Raw genomic sequence first — 21036 nt, 5'->3', positions numbered from 1 at the left:
CCCGAGACCATCTGCTTTAATTTACAAGCGTCAGTTTTACAAGCGGTTTTGGTTGGAAAACGACGATCCAATCACGGCCTAATATCATGAGTTGGTCGGAAGATCATATGGTTTCACGTCTAACCTACCCGACATGTCGTATAGGCTATGAATGAAACATCAGACGATGAACTTCTTACGCACGGAAACAACAGAAGAGGATGATCTTCTTAACAAGCAAATCACTGGCATTAGATCGACATGCAAAACAATACGAAGCATTATTCTCAGGAGGCACGGTGAACAGCTCGTGATGCCGCATGCCACAACATTCCAAGCTCAACTTTGCAATCAAACACAAGGCCTGGCATTACATAGACAATATTCAGAACAAACTCTTAACACAGGAATATCTCAGCAGAGTAACCATTTACTTCTAAACTAAACACAGGAATAGGAAAAAACACTCGACGCTGCTCACAGCAAGGGTGTCCCACTCAAAAATATCAAATGCATGTCTTCTGGCTAACATCAATGAGCAAATTTTGACAAGGTTTTCCAATTCCAATATATTAAACTAACGTCTTCTTGCTAACATCAATGAGCAAATTTTGACAAGGTTTTTCAATTCCAATATATTAAACTAACATCTTCTTGCTAACATCAATTATTAAACTTTGACAAGCTTTTCCCATTCAAAATATGTAATGCCTATGATCGTGTCCTGTCTTAGCTTCTTGTACTTGTTTGGGCACTTTTTGCCCAGGGAACTCCACGTGTTGTTAAATTGCCAATGGTCTCTGCAGACTAGTCATGTCACCGGTGTCTAATAATACTCTGTAAAGCTTCTCGGTCATTCCTTCTGTAATGTACCGCATTCAGTGACTGCTTCTTTCTGCCTTGGACACATTGGCTCCTTTTGTGCAATTCAACTAAAATCAAAGTCGGAATAAAACCGAGCTTTGATTTTCATATCCCTGTAAGCAACAATAGGTATAAGGGAAACAATTACTAAGAAATAACGGTTGATGACTTGTCTTAATGGGAAACAAAGCAGGAGAGGAGCAATTCTCCATCAGTGTGATTCATTCATATTGACTGAGACATTATCTTAACAATGCCTTGGTTCAACATGTATAAAGAACGACAAAGCAGAAAAGTACCATTCCTAAAACAATGCAACTGATTCATTTTTAAAGAGACATTATCTTAACAATACCTTGGTTAAACATGTAGAAAGAACTACAAAGCAGGATAGTACCATTCCTAACAAGTGTTGCAGTTTTGAACTAAGATTCAGTAGTTAATTAATTATGAGAGTGGCATTGCTTCATTTTACCAGCAGCATTAGATTAACAAAAAGCATAAATAGTTCCAGGGGAGAGTGGGTGCAACAACAATATGTGCTTCCATCTACTTATAAAGGGGGTGATGCAGAGTTTGTTGTAACAAAGCAACAAGCATCATGTCTGGGTTGGTCCCATTTTTGTTCACTACTTAATGGGAAAAGACAGCAATACAATAGCTTCAATTCAACATTTATTTAAAATAGTACCAATACAAGTAGCACAACATCTCAAAGCACACTGCACAATCATGTGGATGAAGGCATGTTGACCTTTCATGAGAACACCAGGATAAAATACGAATCTGCTAACACGAATAGGAAATCCAATCTCATTTTGTGCAGTTGCACTGAAATCAAGCAAAGTGTTTCGCGTAGCGAAGCAAAATTTCGCAATAGCAACAAGTTGAATAGATATCATGTGGTAGAGACCAAGATTTGAAACAACTCGACAGGAACAATGGAAACAAATCTCGATCTCCTTTTGTGCAGTTCCACCAAAATTAAGCAAAGTCACCGGTGTGACATTCAAGTTGAACTGCACAAAACACTCTTAAAACATAAGTGTTTCTAGTAGCGAAGTAAAATGTCGCAATAGCAACAAGTTGAATCGATACCCCTGTTTTAACAGAGGCAAAAAAGGAAACAATTACTTGCCGATAAAGGAGGATGAAACAAACGGTGACAGAAAGAAGCATCTAACTTATCTTGGATGGAAAACAAAGTAGGATAGTAGCATTTCTAAAACGGTAGCATTGATTCATATTAACAGAGACACTCTCTTGAAACAACATTCGTTAAAAATGTAATTTACTTTTAACAGTGGCATTGCTTCAATTTTCCGGCGGCATTCTTAGATTAACAACAGCAAAATAGTTGTATGGGACATGCTAGCACCATGTGCGTCCACACGTATAAATGGGTGATGCAGAGTATGTAGCCAAGCAGCATATCTGTGTTGGTCCCATATTTGTTCTCTTTGAACTTTTTTCCTATGTGAGGGCAGCAAATCTAGTCCTGCACAAACTACCCGACCCCCCCCCCCAATTTCTTTCCCTTTTCAACAAAGAGATCGGTTCCTTACAGATGTGTGTACTGGGTTACCCCCTTTTTCCCTTTTCGACCAACAAAGCGGCTGGATAGCCAGTCTATACTACTTTTCCTCCCTCCTTTCCTCATTGAACCACGTCCTAGATTCATGCTCCACCCCACCGCACCTTTCTTTCCTCTTTGAACCAAGACCTAGATTCGACTACAGATCGAAAAAGATCCACATGCAGCTAGAGCAACGACGGTTTCAAAGAAACTTATACCTTAGGGTCGTCGGGATGTGGCAAGGCGTGCGGCGGGAGGCCGGATCTGCCCACACTACGTACGGTAGCGAGGAAGAAGGGGTCGGTGGCCCTCCCGCACAGGCGCTGGGTGAAAGAGAACAGCCCAGCCGGCAGTGGATTGCCTCCCTCGCCGAAGGCGATAGAGTTAACGCTGCACCTCCTCCCCTTCCCGGTGCGACGGGATACGGACGCCTCCTTCACTAGCTGTGAGGGGGGAGAGAGACAAGAGGCCAACGCAATCTTGTTTAGATCTAGTGAAGAGAGGGTGAGAGACTGTGAATATAGCAAACCCTAGCAAATGAACGCTGAGCCTCCAGCGTGTAACATATATGTATTGTGGCTAGCGTGTGGAGAGTGCAAACCCTAGCGAACAAGCGCTTATATATATACTAATGTAGTACGGACTGAGCTCCGGTGCCTTCACTCCATCTGCTTTTGGCTGTATGATAGGTGAGCCAGCCACATTTTGGGCCCACCTGTCATAAACCCAAAGGCAGGTGCACTAAGTCAATGAAGCTGCGTCCATATAGTACTCTCGTGTGTATACGACTAATATATAGTGGAGTGGTTTTCTTATTCTCTCCATAACAATCGTTTTAAATTGTGTAAGTACGAAACGAAACTCTTTATTTAATGTACAGAGGGAGTACTACTTCCGATGAACTAACGATCCACGCCCACGCGTCCTGGTCGCACTTCCTGCCCTTCACGTGTGGTACACTACCCTCCCTTAAGTGAACAACCACACATGCGCCAAATTATCGGAAACGTGTGAGAGTGTGTACAAATAAAGAATTTTAATTTCAATTATCGGAAAGGTTTGAGAGTATTACAAAGTTTGACTTCAGTCAAATATAATATGCGGAGTAAATAAAAATGGAGGGCTACTACGTCCATCCGGGTTTTTAGTCCACACCATTTTTTAAATCAAAGTTAATAGCTGGACAAATAAAATTACAGGGGAGCTGGAGACAAAGTTGTGAGAAGGCTTAGAAATCAATACAAAACTTATGCTCTTAGTACCAACGTCGATCCTTCTTCGAGGAAACATTTGGTTCATAGCCAATTGTGTGATAAAATTGCACCAACGTGAAAGACGACTGCGTCTCCAACGCAACCAAGGTGAACTGACGAAGGATATCATCTTTGTGCGTAACAAGCAAAGAGCACTGATGGAAGATAGCTTGTTTTTCATTGAAAATCGATCAGCTTCACCAGCCAGCGCAACCATGAGGCGCGACCATGAGCATCGATAGTTTGTGGTCTATTTTTTTTGTCCTAGTTTTTTTGTTTCTTGTTGCTACATTATATACTTGTGGGAGCTTAGATGTGATATCCTTAAATAACATCTAGATGTGAATTGGACAAACTGAATTTCTAACGTACCAAGAAAGAAAACTCGATCAAAAACACGCCCCCGCTTCCAGGTCGCGAGAGTCGTCTCGCACACACACATAGACATAGACATGCATACCCGTGTTTACGTAAAACTCCATTTCCATCTCCATCTCCAATCATATTTGTCCAACTGGCACATTATTCACGTTGTTAATTATATACGCAGCAATATTAACGTACAGCATCTCTTGTTTGCGCACGTCCAGACCGCTGCCACGACCGGTCCTGACCAACCCGAACCCTCTTCATCACCCGCGCGTGCTTCCCGCCCGAAACGGTCAGTGCCGCATTCATGCCCGGCTAGAGCGGACACGACCTCTCACTAGTGCCGGCATTGAAGCGACGTGCCGGCCGAGAGAGCGTCGTCCGAGCCGCTTCCGGGTGCACGCAGCTGCTCCACGTTCAAAGGTCGCAATAGCTGGCTACAACATGGATGTAAAAAGTTTTTGGGAGTCCGTGCTACAGCTAGCTGTCCTCCCCCAACTCGTCAATATCTTCCAGTAGTGCTAGTAGTACTCCATGGCGCGATCCATCGACAAGCAGGCAGGAAAGTTATCGTATACTCGGTTTGCGGTGAGTGGCATGCCGAGCGACCACGTGGGGTCGAGCCGTGGAGGAGGGTGAGACACGAACACGACAGACGTGATTTACTATGTGATTTGACTGCTCCTTAGTGTCCCCTACACGCACTCCCCCTACGTGTATGCAACAGTCACATGTACACATGGACGCAAAAATGCGCGCGACGCCCTAATGCATGCATGTCCGAGCACACGACGGAACACACACGGTCATGCTAAGTGCTCAACCTACACGTGCATGCACACACATACTCAGTCAGGGTGAGCTAGTGACCCTATAAACACTGGAAAATATATATATTGAGCGCAATGAGCGTATTATGAAGTCCATTGACCGTATTTTTATAAATATACAGTGACATACAGTGTATTTATCTCGTTTGAAATTAATCCATATTAACCGGAGAGGAGGCAGTATGGACTAGCATTACTTGTGCGCGGTGGCTCGCAGGACAAGGAGAAACTTTTGACTAATGCAAGCTCTCCCTTGCTCAGGTGGTGGACGTGCAACAGTTAATTCGGTGTCAGATTGCCAGAAGCATACACTATACTACTAGTGCTACTATTGTTCGACTTCCCAAATAGGCGAACAGCCAAGCGCAAAGTTTACTAATATAGTCTATAAAGGTACGTACTATACTAGTACGTACTAGGAACCGGATGGAGGAGCGTCTGCACTCTTATTATAATTTTAAAATGTGATAAAGCAATCTTCAACACATTTGGTTATCTTCGAGGGTTCTCGCATGTGATAATGGAACTTGATTGCATGGAACACTCGCCACAATTCTCGCTTAATTCTGGCTCATATCCTGTTACAAATAGTAGCGCTCGGTAATATTTCCTCTTTTTTTGTTATTCAGCATGTAAACAGATCAGCAAACCTTGCGGTGCATCTTCGTGCGAACCGTGCTTGCTGCACTTTGAATGTGGCCGAGAGCTGGCTTGATGAAACACCTCGCTTCCTACTTCTTTTTTTGCGGGGTACCTCGCTTCCTAGTGACCAGTGTCTTGGCTGATCGTCCTAAGAATGCTTATATATGAATAAAGCTCTCTCATTTACCCGCAAAAAGGATTGAGCCATATTAACCGGAAAGGAGGGAGTATGGACTAGGACTACTTTTTGGTGTGTCCCGTCAACTCGCAGAACGAGGAGAAGCTTGCAGGACAAGGTGAAGCTCGCTTACGCCTTTTGACTAATGCAACCTACCCTCGGTGGACATGCATCAGTCCATTCGGTGTCAGATTGTCAGAGGCATACACTGTAGTACCCAACATGCGGAGTACCATCATTGTTCGACTTCACGAAGAGGCGAAGAGCCAAGCGCAGTAGTACGAGTAGTACTACTACTAGAACCGCATGGTGGAGCGTTTGTACTCTTATTTCTTTTTATCTCTGATAAAGTACATGTTTATTCCGGAGAAGGGCGGAAAACGGCAGCCCAACATCAACATGTAATGAATGATATCGATCAACCAACCATGCCCGAATATATCTTGGCCTCCATGCGAACCCGTCTGTGTGTTCTCGCTCCTCGTCTCTCTCAAGGAACGGCGGGTTGGCTCTTTGCCGTCAATTGAGATCGGTTTGCTCACACTCCTGTCCCACATGTCAGTGATATGCCAAGAGGAGGTGCGTTGACCGACTGGCCATACGCGTACTTGGTTTTGAACCTTCATACGTACTACTCCTCCCTCTATCAGTTTACAGGCCGCGCTTCATTATGATGCATTTCTCTCAACGCATTTCCACCACCAGAGAGACTTTAGATGTGTTTGGTTTAATGCTCAATTAATTAGGGCGTGGTAACCGCAATCAAGTCCACAATTTTCTCTCCATGTAACTACGAATGGAGTAAGTGCATGCATGTGTGTACCCGGGGTGGAAGCACTGCATGCATGTGTGTACGCATTATTCCCTCTACTAGTAATAGACGCCGTGCTATAACTACCAATGCTATTTTTCAGGCCGATCGCTAGTCGCCTTGGTCCCACAGATCTTTTTTCTTTTTTCTGAAGCATGGTGTATAAATAGCGACGGATGGAGTAGTATGAGCGGATTCAAAGAAGAGCATATTGATGGTTCCTTCTTCAGAGCAACTTACAATGGGAAAGGTGGGGCTTACGATTTGACTGCTCATTACTCACTATTAATGCGGCGCAACGACCGGGCTGAGTCTCCCATGCGGTTGTGCACTACCCCCTCGGTTCTTAAATATACTCCGGAGTATATTTGTCTTTCTAGAGATTTCAATGAGTGACTACTCAAATATTTGTCTTTTTAGAGATTTCAAATGGACTGGCACATACGGATGTATATACATATTTTAGAGTGTAGATTCTCTCATTTTGCTCCGTATGTAGTCACTTGTTGAAATCTCTAGAAAGACGAATAGAATATTTAGGAACGGAGGGAGTACACATACGAAGCAAAATGAGTGAATCTACACTCTAAAATATGCCCGTTTGAAATTTGTAAAAAGACAAATATTTAGGAACGAAGGAGTATAATTTTGTGCATGGCACATGGACCCGGATGATGAAGAGGCTTCTGGCAATGCTATCAAGCTTCCATCATTTGTTTACATAATTGACGTACTATACAAATAATTTTCCAGCGAGACATGAAATTGTACAATGGTGTGAGCTTTCAGCTTCTGTTTCGCGTGTCTTGCCATCGATGCTCTTTCGGAAACAATAAAAAACTAACTTCCTTGCTAATGCATGTCAATTATTAGCAGATCAGAGCTAATAATTACATCACAACTGAAGACAGAGTTGTGAGAAGGTGTTAAATTAAAATTGATCCATGCTTTCATTGGCAGCAACGTCCCCCCAGCTCTGTCTAAATCAACAAGGCATGTTGGGAAAAAAAGTAGCTGTCTGGAGCATGCAACATTCCGATCATTTTGTGCAGTTCCACTAAAATAGAGCTGAGCGTCCCTGTTCCAAAGATATTAAGTGTGATTACGATAATAGAGGACTGCTGATGAAACAATAAACACATAAATAGAAGCCGGTCACCTTTGCAGTCTCTTTTAAGACTAACTAGTTGGAGAAGATTAGGCTCGGAGTTGGATGAGGAGGATAGAGCAAAACCAATCTCCCTTTGTGCAGTCGCACTGAAATGTAGAGACGTTGCCCATGTGACATTTTAGTACAACTGCACAAAACACTCTTAAGAAAAAAGTGATTTGTGCAGTTCACCAAAAGGTCGCAATAGCAACAAGGTGAAATGGATAGCCCTGTTTGCAAAAAAGAGGTAGAAAGGAAACAATTACTGGCCAATAATAGTTGATGACACATGCGACGACAAAAAAGAAGCATATTCCTTGCCCTAAGGGAAGATAACAACATGGTTGTGTTTGTCTAAAACGGTGTGAGGACGAGAATGCAATATGGAAAGTACGCTGGACGAGCTACGTTTTGGGCAAAGAACTATGGAAGATCCACATGCAGCAACGTGGGAAGACGGGCAGTGGAGCAAGGCCGGAGGGGATACCTGGAGGTCGTTGGGATGTAACTAGGTGAGCGGCAGCGGGCGGAATCTGCGAGTAGGTGGCGTAGGCCCTGCCGCGCCGGAGCTTGGTCAGAGAGAACGGCGTGTACCGCAGATCGGGACGTGCTGCCTCGGTGCCGTCAAACGGAGAAACGATGCACTTCCTCCCTTTCCCCCGGCGGACAGGATGCGACCAGATCAGTGACCAATGGTGAGAGAGAGAGAGAGGCCACCGCACTCCCTTTCCCCCGGCGGACGGGATGCGGCCGGATCAGTGACCAACGGTGAGAGAGAGAGAGGCCACCGCAGCCTTGTGTGAGATACTCTGAAGAGCGACAAACCAGGCACGCAAGGCTCCATTGTATATAGTGAGCGGACTACCTTTTTCTCCATAAAAATCGTTTTATATTCTGTGTACGTGCCATTGAGCACTATAACTTTATTTAAAAATAACGCGGAAATGCGTCAAGTTGAACTTTGTTTCGTGCAGGCATGGTACACAACCTCCCTAGGTAAACAACCGCTACAGGCGTTCAAATTAGCATGTGGGCTGCCATTTCGTAAAGAAATGAGCTCCACCGTGTACCCACGCGGGTGTGGCTGGGCACGAAGCGTGAGTACGTGCACGGTGCACCTATTCTCTTCTTGTATACGTACACCACCTACGTGGGGTTGTGTGAGAGAGATACAAACCTAGAGAGATATAGTGTGTGGGTTCTTGAGAGTTTTTTTGGGGGGGGGGGTCAATCAAAAAATGTAACATATGCAATGTGTGTGAAATAGAGTACTGGATATAACATATATAGAGAGGGGGCGATCCACGATAAGAGAGTGGAGGTATCACCGGCTTGAGGTGTCCATAGAATCGAAAAGAGGGATGATGTGTGTGTGTGCGCCCGCAATTGATAAAGAGTGCCATCGAATTTGTGTGTGCCCACATCAAAGATATAGAGTGGCTGGCCTACTGGAACGTGAGAGGGGACATGTGCAGTTTGTCTCTGTGGCATGGATACCTACCTGCAGCGCTCGACTATCGGTGTGTGGTGGGGGAAGAGGGAGGCCCAATTAACTATAGAGGTACAATGGCTGGTATATGTGTGGAGGAGGAGAGAGGCCTACCTCATGTATTAAGGAGATCGATCTGCCTCATGTATTAAGGGAGATCGATCGGCATCCATGCATATGTGCATGAGAGGAATAAGGTTGGGAGAGAGACAGAGCTAGAGTGTTGGAGGGGGTGGTAGTGGAGTTGCTTCTAACAATAAATGGTGGGATAGGCTTGCTAGACAAACGGAGGGCACGCCCGCAATATCAATAAGAGAGGAGATGGCTGCTTGTTGTCTGTGCACGTGCGTGTGAGAGACGGGTCAGGAGGCATGCACGAATGATGAGGGGGGACGATGTGGCTGTGGTAAGCAGACATAACTACATAGGAAGATCAATCGCCCTTTGTTAGAGAAAGGAGAGACATAACTTGTGAGGTACGTCGATCGATCGGGGGGGTAGTTAAAGTCGATCTAGGTATATATTGGGAGATCGATCGGTATACATGCATGTGTGTGTTAGAAGCAAACGAGGCACGAGGAGAAGGATGGAGATAGAGGGATGCATGTAGGAGGTGGTACGAGAGGCATACTATATCGAGCGGGGAGGAGTGTGCGAGTACGAGAACGATGAAAAGAGTGGTGGGAGTGAGGCATGGACGGTGACAAGAGAAGAGGGGAAGCTTGTGTTTGTGCTAGGCACACCTGGCTAGAGAGGCATATCGATCGATGTGTGTCGTAAAGAAGGAGCTGGGGGGCCACCATGGGTGAATAACCTAAAGTGAAAAGACGAATTTGCGCGATGGAGCTAGAGAATGCTGAGGGAGGGTGAGAGGGATGCGGGTGTGTGCATGCACAAGAGAAAGTTAGCGCTAGCTACAAAGATAAGAGGGTTGTGTGGGTGTAAAAGACGAATAGAGATCATATATACTTCATTATAAAAAGCGAATTCAGATATTTGAAGAATTTATCATAGTGTTTTAAACCGACGTATGTGTGAATATATATAACGGTGATACACATGGTGTGTTTATGAACATGTTATACTACATTTAATATATTTTATCTCTACTCTTATAAAAAACGGAGTTGTTGATGATGGTGTGCCTGCCATCCTGCATTATAGGCCGTCCGATTTATATCTGGCGGATAGCAAGGAAACTATGATGGTTGAAGTTGGCAACAATCATGATTGTAGATTCTTATTGAAATAGAGAAACGAATTCAAATTTAGTTCGAATTGCAGCGGTAGTATAGACATTTGGAATGCACTAAAATGTTGGTATGAGTAGGTTACATGCATTATACAGCAAAGCAAAAAAAATTAATCGGACATAACATGGATTCATACTCCCTCCTTCCATCTATATAGGGCGTAATGAGATTTTTAAGACCGCCTTTGACTATTGACAAGATTAATAGTACATGACATGCATAATGTGAAAATTATATCATTGAAAGAACCTTTCACAGACGAAGTTAACGGTGTGCTTTGTGTAAGTTGCATGTCATATATCATTGCTCTAATATTTGGTCAAAGTTAGCATCGAAAAACGCATTAGGCCCTATATAGATGGAAGGAGGGAGTAGCTTTGAATAGCATTTGTATAGTAAAACGGGGCAAGACTCTCTCTTTGTGTGGTGTGAATAGTTTTATTTTTTTCGTTTTCTTTTTGGTTGAGGAAAGTGCGAATTGATTTGGTACGTACAAGTACAATATTACTATGTAGTCAAAAAAAGTACAATATTACTACACGTTAGGCTTGTCCCTAAAATTCAACCCACGTCTTGTTATATCCCGAAAATTCAGATATCATGCTCCCAAAACTGGCGCCTTCACAACCCGCGCCTTGCTATCCCGAAATTACAATGCGCGCGAAAACTCCCTCTAGCTGCCACACGCCAAATCCCCCTTCTAACCCTGAGCCGAATGGGCCGCTAGTTCAAATCGGTGGGGGGTACTTTTGTAACACACCCTACATTTTGGACAAGCGCGTCCCTAAGTCATGCTTCACCCCCTCCCATCGCCCCCTTTTCGCCATTCGAAATCCCAGGCCGCCATAACCTCTCTGCTCCAGCCGCGAAACCCCACCCTTCTCCATCCGCCACGTTACCGCTGCCCAGCTGGAGCCTCTTCCCCAACGACGTCGTCCACCGCAACAGCTCGACGTCCCTCGTCCACCTCCCCGGATGAGGATCCTCGTCCATCTCTCTGTCCCGCCGATTCAGCTGCCCCGTCCTCCACCTCCAAGGAGCTGCTCCGACGATCGCCTTGTCTATCGCGGCTGCTCCATCCCCATAGTGCCGCCTTAACCTGCTCCACCGAAACCGTAACATCCTCACCGACTCCTCGGACGAAGCCGAGGCCTACTCGGCGCCACCAAAGAGGTTGTACACTCATCGCATCGCACCTTCTCCTTAACTCGACCTCCCGGCGCCGATGGTGCTCCATCCCGCACCGCCATGGAGCGGCTACCTTGAAGCCGGCGCCGCGGGCGACATCTCCATGGCGGCTCTCCCCTAGTGCAAGGCCCCTTCGGCGGCGGCGGCCATACCAGCCAGATCTGCTGCTGCTGCTCCGGCTCTCGCTCGCTCACTCGCGCTGCTGCTGCTACTCCGGCTCTCGTGTGCTCGCTCGTGCAGCTGCTGCTGCTCCGGCTCTCGCTCGATCACTCGCTCGCCCAGCTACTGCTGCTGCTCTCCCCCTCGCTTGTGCCGCTGCTCTGCTCCGATTAAGCCACACTTTAGTCGACTGAATCGACTTTTGGGTCAGTCGATTTTCAGGGGTTGGGGGGGGGGGGCTCGCCGAAGTTAAGGAAGTATCACCCGCAGCGGGGACGGGGGCTCGCCGGAGAGGTACCCCACTATCTATCTTAGGGTTCAAGGTGGGGGGGCCTAGAGGGCTGGCCGAGGCGGCGGTGGCAAGTTGTTTCGGGGCGGCGCTGGGGCCGGTGGTTCGGCCAGTGGTGGCAGGCGGCTCAGGGGTGTGCAGGTTGAAGATGAACTGCAGGCCCTCCCTAAACTACATGTCAAGTGTCTCTCTGCTACCATTGCGTTCAGTTTCGACAGTAGCATGCAGATTCCACAGTTAATTTCAGTTTCGACAGTTAAGTTCAGAGTCAACAGTTTTTACCTCATCTGTTGTAGTTAGGTGGTTTTTGGTGCTGTTAATTTTACATCCATTTTTCATCATCTATTGGAGATGCTATTAGAATCCCACTTGAGATTGACGATGTCTGTCTTGTGCTACTTCAGCCTTGACGTCTTACGGCTCATCGGAGCTGCTCCAATGACAGAACGATCCATCACAACAGAGCAGTGCCCTGGACACCGTCTACAGATTCCTCAGATCTTCCTCCACACCTCCGACAGCCACCTCTGCCTCAACTGCTTCAGCGACCAACCCAATGATGTTGAGGTCGACACGGCTACGGCAAAGAGGTTGTACACTTGTTGCGTCAGTTATTACTATACATTCACGTCGATCCATTAGGGCTATTTTGGTTCAACGGAAAAATGTCGATCCACTGGTTGTTACCATCACTCTAAATTTCTGCATGCTCTCCCTACATAATCTCACCATATTTTTTCGTATGCATGTCAGATATTGTACACAGTCATGCTGAACATGTAGAGAAAAAGAGAAGAGTTTTGCGCGGCAATACAATGTCATGCAGACATCGCTCCATGGTGGGTTCAATGGCAAACCCTCCCCACCCCTCTCCAGATTGTAATCCAGAGGAAGATATTTGTTCTGAGGCGTATTCAGACGCCGCTGACCACTCCTATTTACCCCCCAAGGTGTTTGCTCTACCTTGGCATGATGATGTTAGTCATATCATGCATATGTTGCCTTGCAGTGCCTACTTTTGACATCATATATGTCATCTGCTTAGTTTAGACATGTTCTGTAATGCCACCTGTTTAGTTTCTATATCATATATGGGAATTATGCAGTCTCATGTCTTTTAGCCAGCCATAATATATGTGAAATGTGCAATGCCATCCTGTTTAACCAGGCATCATATATTTGAATGATATCTTGCCCATCCTTTTCTTCATTACATTTCCATTTGTCGACAATGTTTGTACATTAAACTACTCTTCCTGTGAATCAGCCATTTGGGTGGGAGATGGAAAAATCTGGAGTGAAAACAAGGCCTTCAGAGCAGACAGTGCTACCTGTCGAAGCAGATCTCTTGTTGGGTCCCGATAGCTCCTCAGAGATGGATTCAGAGACAGATGACCAGTCCTATTCCCCCACTGAGGTGTATGCTCTAACTTGGCACGGTTATACTGCTCATATCATGCATACGGTGTCTTGCATTGCATAGTTTAGACATCATATACACAATATTCAACACCATGTTCTTAGTTCAGACATCATATCGAATGCCCTCTGTTTAGCATATAAATCACATATGTGAATTAAATGATGCGATCCTGATTACTTAGATAACATGTAGGTGAATTATGTCATGTGATCCTGTTTAGTTATTCATCATATCTTTGAATTATGTTATGCTATGCTATCCAGTTTAGATAGACATCGTATATGTGAAATTATGTCATGCTATCTGTTTTAGTTAAACAATATACATGTCAACTATTTCATGCCCTCTTTTTCCCACACTATCTATTGCATCTGTCTCTCATACAATGTCTGTACATTCAACTATGTTTCCTGTTTATCAGCCATTTGAATTGGAGCGGGTGATGCCAGTATCTAGCGGAATAAAAACACGGTCTTCAAATAAAACAGTGCTACCTCTTGGTGGAGATAGCACCCCGGTTGTACATGCACAAGAACCAGCCCTACCACACATAACCCAAACTCTCGCAGATTGTACCCCTTCACCCAATCTAACCCCAACCCCAGCCAATAGTAACCCAGTTCCTGTTGACACATCACCATCTCCACCACAGAGCTCCCAAACAACAGCAGTTAGTAAGGCAGCTCCAGTGCCCAAAGGGCCAGTACTATCACGGCGAACCCCAACTCCACCAGTTAGTACGCCTATTCCTGTGGAGGAAGCACAACCAGCCAGTCGTAGTTTAGCATCTATCACATTTGATGTTGTTAAATCGTATGTGTGTATCTTCCCATCTTGGAAATATTGTACTGAAGATGAAGGAAAATGCCAGTTGCAGGTGTTTGTCCAGGAGTTATGTGTAAGTAATGTTATTCATGGCAATTACTTTGCTTCGTCCCATACATCCTACCTCCATGATGGTTATAATACAGCGAATTTTCCCATTTTTCTCTATAGAGAAGGACCGATTTGGAAACTCATGATGAGGTAACCTTTGCTATCTTCAAGAATGCTTGGTGGCAGTATCGGAATTACCTAAAGAAAACGTACTTCACCGGCAAAGAAACTCATCAAATTCCCTTACGTTCTCCTCAGACACATTTACTGGACGATGACTGGGAACGCCTTGTTCTGTACTGGTCCCGAACCAAGAATGTGGTAAGGTCTATGAGCTCATTTTCTATTTTTAAGTATTTTATTCTTGCATCTTACTGTACTCTGTTCATGTAGAACAAGTGCCTAAACCTGAAGAACAATTGTTCTAATTTAAGATTCCATTGCTATCATAGTTCAAAAAAGCGCTAGGCGTTAATTGTGTGTTTTGCCACCGCCTTGCGCTTTACTGACCAAAGCGCATGCTTATGCACAGTTATGCACAGATTATGCGTAGTTACGCGCAATGCATTTTGCCAACGCCTAGAGCCTAGGCGCGCTTAAGCGCTCGCTTAGGCGCGCCTTTTTAAACTATGATTGCTTTGCTCTTGTATCACTGTATTTACTGATACAAACTTATTTTTAAATTGAAGGATCCAATCGAAACTCCAATGGCACAGCAGGTATGTTCACGCATGTTTCTTTAACAGGTTTGCTCTTATCAATAGCTCTGTTGATTTCAATTTCAATTGTGTATACAGTTGACTTTCATATCATGCACATTACTAGCATCACAATAGAGGCAATAGTGTTGTTATACATGTAGACCCGTGGTACCCATCTGAAATCTTGTTGTGCCGTGTAGTTTCCCACGCTTTGTATTCTTTCACTGCTGCTTTGTCTTGAACTGATATGATTTGAACCGTGTCTCTATTTTTATTTGGCAAGACAATGCAGTGACCATAGGACATAGATATATGTTTGTTTGATGCTTTTATTATGTACTAGTGCTTGGCAATAGAAGACTTGGTAGTTTAATCCTGTCCACCTTACTAATGAACTGGTTCACCAAAATGAGTTTCATATACTAGTACATGCTAAACTTGTTATGTGGCTGCTTGTTTCTTCTTTTAGAATGCTGACAGAATATTGGGGAAGAGTGCCTTATTAAGCAATGGTAAAGGAAGTAATGTAGATAAGGTTCAGGATAGTGACACATCCTTGTTGGTCTCCAACAAAGCTGATAAAACAGCTAAGGAAGACTATTTTTAAGACAGCGAGACAACCCCAAAGTCCTGTATTGGTTTAGTGTTCGAGTTACTAGCCACTATCGCATGCACAAGCTATTCAAACTCACTGTCTGAATCAGTTCGGTTTCTTGAGTCTCAACTACAAGCTGAAAGACATCGATCAGCTATGCTGCAACAAGAAGCGGAAGGACTGCGGAAGTCCCTGGAGCAATCAGATGCATACTTTCTGGTGCAACAGCAAGCGTTGGAGGATTTTAGCGCCAAACAGGACAAAGCTAATCAGCTTGCTAAGCGTATTGCCAGCATGGTGGATACCCAGGATAACGTTTCTTGAGCTCTTCTGAAGTTGTTTCAGTTATGCTCTTGTTTTGCTGTCGCGTTTATTTGCACTGGTGGCCAATTTTGATGGCCAAGTGTATGTAATATGCTGCTTTGTTCCCTATATTTGCACTGGTGGCGAACTTTGATGCCCAGTGGATGTAATATGTGTAATAGCGGTAATAGGCTAGCCTTAATTGCTTGCTTATTTATTTCCTTATTGTCTTGTTTAGTTGTTTGCTTGTAGTCACTGCAGTTCTTTTTCTGTGTCTTTCTAGTGGCCACAATAGCCTATTTTTGGTAACTAGGCCAAAATAATCATGGCAACACACGGACTGTTGTAACCATGGGCCTCCTGCAGGCCGTATGATCCATGGGCCTTCGTTCGGCCGTAGGACCATTGGCCTTCTATACGGGCCGTAGGATCCATCGGCCTTCTATACGGGCCTTAGGGATCAATGGGCCTTCTACCGGCCGTACCATCCATGGGCCTCATACGGGCCGTAGGATCCATGGGCCTTCTACGGGGCGTATCATCATTTCTCCAATCATAGGCCATACTATTCATGGACCATAACTGGCCGTTAATAGGCCGTATTTGATAACTCTATGAAAACAGCCCAACGGGTTTTTTTGACATGAAAACGGCCCAACGTATTAACGGTCCGCAAACAGGCCGACTGTAACGACGGCTGAATTTGGCCCACAAGCAAAAAATGACAGTAACGGGCCGTATGTAACCGAATGCTGCAAATGAGCCCAAGAATCAATGGGCCCTGAGAAGGCCGAAAGATAACTTGGGCTAGAAACGGACCAATGGAATAACAGGCTGTTAATGGGTATAAAGTGATACACAGTTCATTACGGGCCAGTTTCACAACGGGCCGTTAATGGGCCAAGAGTTACAAAGGTCCTCATATGGGCCGAAAGAAGTCATGGGCCACACATGGGCCGGAAGTTAAAACGGGCTGAATCATATTGCACGGCCCAGATGACGCTACTGGGCCTAATTCGGATAGGGCGTAACGGGCCCTCGGTTAGCGGGCTGTAAATGGGCTATATGCGAACAGGTCGTTAACAAGCTTTCCGTGGGCCAGCCCGCCACCTTTTGACCAAGTCAAACGGGCCGGCCTTTTCACAGGAATGGGCCTCTGTTGGGCCGTGCCACATGTCGACGTATCATAGGCGCCTTCTGTCCAATGAGTGGATGACATCTGTCCCAACGGTGAGCCGACACGTGTTTCCTCCAGCCAATGATGATTTTACACGTGGAAAATCCCCATTGGTCGGGGCTGTTAACGGGTTATCGGATCCAAAACCCGACCCGAAAGCTTAATGGCATTCCGTTACGGTGGATGCCACGTGTCGGTCACCCTTGACGAAAGCAGTTCTGTGACGCGTGATTTATCGTCATGGAAGTGGACACTTCCGTGATGATAATTTTGGTAATGTCATGGAACACTTCTACGACAGCACAGGTATGACTATCTTGATTCTGTCATAAATTTGTCATGGATGTACATGCATGACAAAAAACGCGACCTACTGTGACAAACACGTATCATCACGGAAGTGTATTTTTTTTGTAGTGATGATAATATCAAAGTCATGCTAGTTGGGTGATTGTGAATTTGAGAAATGCTTGTGTTGAAGTTTGCAAGTCCCGTAGCATGCACGTATGGTTAAAGTTGTGTAACAAATTTGAAACATGAAGTGTACCTGGCTTGTGCATCTTTATGAGTGGCGGTCGGGGACGAGCGATTGTCTTTTCCTACCAATCTATCCCCCTAGGAGCATGCGCGTAGTACTTGATTTTTGATGACTTCTAAATTTTTGCAATAAGTATATGAGTTCTTTTGACTAATGTTGAGTCCATGGATTATACGCACTCTCACCTTTCCGCCTTTGCTAGCCTCTTCGGTACCGTGCATTGCCCTTTCTCACCTTGAGAGTTGGTGCAAACTTCGCCGGTGCATCCAAACCCCGTGATACGATACGCTCTATCACACATAAACCTCCTTATATCTTCCTCAAAACAGCCACCATACCTACCTATTATGGCATTTCCATAGCCATTCCGAGATATATTGCCATGCAACTTCCATCATCATCATCATGACATACATTACTTTTGTCATATTGCCATTGCATGATCATGTAGTTGACATCATATTTGTGGCAAAGCCACCATGCATTATTTTTCATACATGTCACTCTTGATTCATTGCACCATCCCGGTACACCGCCGTAGGCATTCATATAGAGTCATATCTTGTTTTAAGTTTCGAGTTGTAATCCTTATGTTGTAATCAATAGAAGTGTGATGATCATCATTGTTAGAGCATTGCCCAAAAAGAAAAAAAGAGAAAAAAAGAGAAAGGCCAAAAGAAAAACAAGAAAGGCCCCAAAAAAAGAAAAAAAAGAGAAAAAAAGGGCAATGCTACTATCTCTTTTTCCACACTTGTGCTTCAAAGTGGAACCTTGTTCCTCATGTAGTGAGTCTCATATATTGTGCTTCAAAGTAGCACCTTATTCTTCATATAATGAGTCTCATAAGTTGTCTTTTTTTATACTAGTGGGAATTTTTCATTATAGAACTTGGCTTGTATATTCCTACGATGGTCTTCCTCAAATGCCCTAGGTCTTCATGAGCAAGCGAGTTTGATGCACACCCACTTGTTTTCTTTTCTTGAGCATTCATAGCTCTAGTGCATCCGTTGCATGGCAATCCCTACTCACTCACATTGATATCTATTGATGGGCATCTCCATAGCCCGTTGATACGCCTAGTTGATGTGAGACTATCTTCTCCTTTTTGTCTTCTCCACACAATCCCCATCATCATATTCTATTCCACCCATAGTGCTATATCCATGGCTGACGCTCATGTAAGGTTGAAAAAGTTTGAGATTATTTAAGTATGAAACAATTGCTTGGCTTGTCATCGGGGGTATAGAAGTTGGGAACATCTTTGTGTGACGAAAATGAAGCAGAGCCTAACTATATGATTTTGTAGGGATGAACTTTCTTTTGCCATGCTATTTTGAGAAGACATGATTGCTTTGATTAGTATGCTTAAAGTATTATTATTTTTATGTCAATATGAACTTTTGTCTTGAATCTTTCGGATCTGAATATTCATGCCACAATTAAGAAGATTTACATTGAAATTATGCCAAAGTATCACTCCTCATCAAAAATTCTTTTTTATCATTTACCTACTCAAGGACGAGCAAGAATTAAGCTTGGGGATGCTTGATACGTCTCCAACGTATCTATAATTTTTGATTGCTCCATGCTACTTTATCTACTGTTTTAGGCAATATTGGGCTTTATTATCCACTTTTATATTTTTTGGACTAACCTATTAACCGGAGGCCCAGCCCAGATTTGCTGCTTTATGCCTATTTCAGTGTTTCGAGGAAAAGGAATATCAGACGGAGTCAAAACGGAACGAAATCAACTGGAGAAGTTATTTTTGGAAGGAAAGCAACCTGATGGACTTGGAGTGCACATCAGGAAAGTCCCGGGCTGGGCACGCCCCCTACCTCGTGAGCACCCCAGAGGTCCACCAACGTACCCCTGCACCCATATATACCTAAGTACCCTAAAACTTCCAGAACAGAAAATAGATCGGGAGTTCCGCCGCCGCAAGCCTCTGTAGCCACCAAAAACCAATCGGGACCCTGTTCCGGCACCCTTCCGGAGGGGGATCTCATCACCGGAGGCCATCTTCATCATCCCGGCGCTATCCATGATGAGGAGGGAGTAGTTCACCCTCAGGGCTGAGGGTATGTACTAGTAGCTATGTGTTTGATCTCTCTCTCGTGTTCTCTCTCGTGTTCCCTCTATGGCACGATCTTGATGTATCCCGAGCTTTGCTACTGTAGTTGGATCTTATGATGTTTCTCCCCCTCTACTCTCTTGTGATGAATTGAGTTTCCCCTTTGAAGTTATCTTATCAGATTGAGTCTTTTCTGAGAACACTTGATGTATGTCTTGCCGTGATTATCTGTGGTGACAATGGGATTTCACGTGCCACTTGATGTATGTTTTGGTGATCAACTTGCGGGTTTCGTGACATGAACCTATGCATAGGGGTTGGCACACGTTCTTGATTCTCCGGTAGTAGCTTTGGGGCACTCTTTGAAGTACTTTTATGTTGGTTGGATGAATCTGAGATTGTGTGATGCATATCGTATAATCATGCCCACGGATACTTGAGGTGACAATGGAGTATCTAGGTGACATTAGGGTTTTGGTTGATTTGTGTCTTAAGGTGTTATTCTAGTACGAACTCTTTTATAGATCGATCCGAACGAATAACTTTGAGGTGGTTTCGTACCCTACCATAATCTCTATGTTTGTTCTTCGCTATTATTGGCTTTGGAGTGACTCTTTGTTGCATGTTGAGGGATTGCTATATGATCTATCTATGTTATTATTGTTGAGAGAACTTGCACTAGTGAAAGTAAGAACCCTAGGCCTTGTTTCCTACCATTGCAATACTATTTACGCTCACTTTTACCGCTCGCTACCTTGCTGTTTTTATTATTTCAGATTACAAAAACCTATATCTACTATCTATTTTGCACTTGTATCTTCATCTCTTCGCCGAACTAGTGCACCTATACAATTTGCCATTGTATTGGGTGTGTTGGGGACACAAGAGACTCTTTGTTATTTGGTTGCAGGGTCGCTAGAGAGAGACCATCTTCATCCTACGCCTCCTACGGATTGGTAAACCTTAGGTCATCCACTTGAGGGAAATTTGCTACTGTCCTACAAACTTGTGCACTTGCAGGCCCAACAACGTCTACAAGAAGAAGGTTGTGTAGTAGACATCAATGCCATACTCTCCTAGGTTGTGAAACCAAGGCTATGACCACCAAAAGCTATGGAAATCAAAGCAAATGGAGACCAAAGCTTTAATACCACTTGTAGGATCGAAAGTATGTCTAGAGGGGGGGGTGATTAGACTACTTGACCAAATAAAAATCTAGCCTTTTCCCAATTTTAGTTCTTGGCAGATTTTAGCAACTTAGCACAAGTCAAGCAATCAACCTACACATGCAATTCTAAGAGTATAGCAGCGGAATGTAA

This window comes from Triticum aestivum, chromosome 5B (genome assembly GCF_018294505.1).
Source record: "Triticum aestivum cultivar Chinese Spring chromosome 5B, IWGSC CS RefSeq v2.1, whole genome shotgun sequence".
Lineage (NCBI taxonomy): Eukaryota > Viridiplantae > Streptophyta > Magnoliopsida > Poales > Poaceae > Triticum > Triticum aestivum.
Note: the sequence above shows the minus strand (reverse complement) of the source record.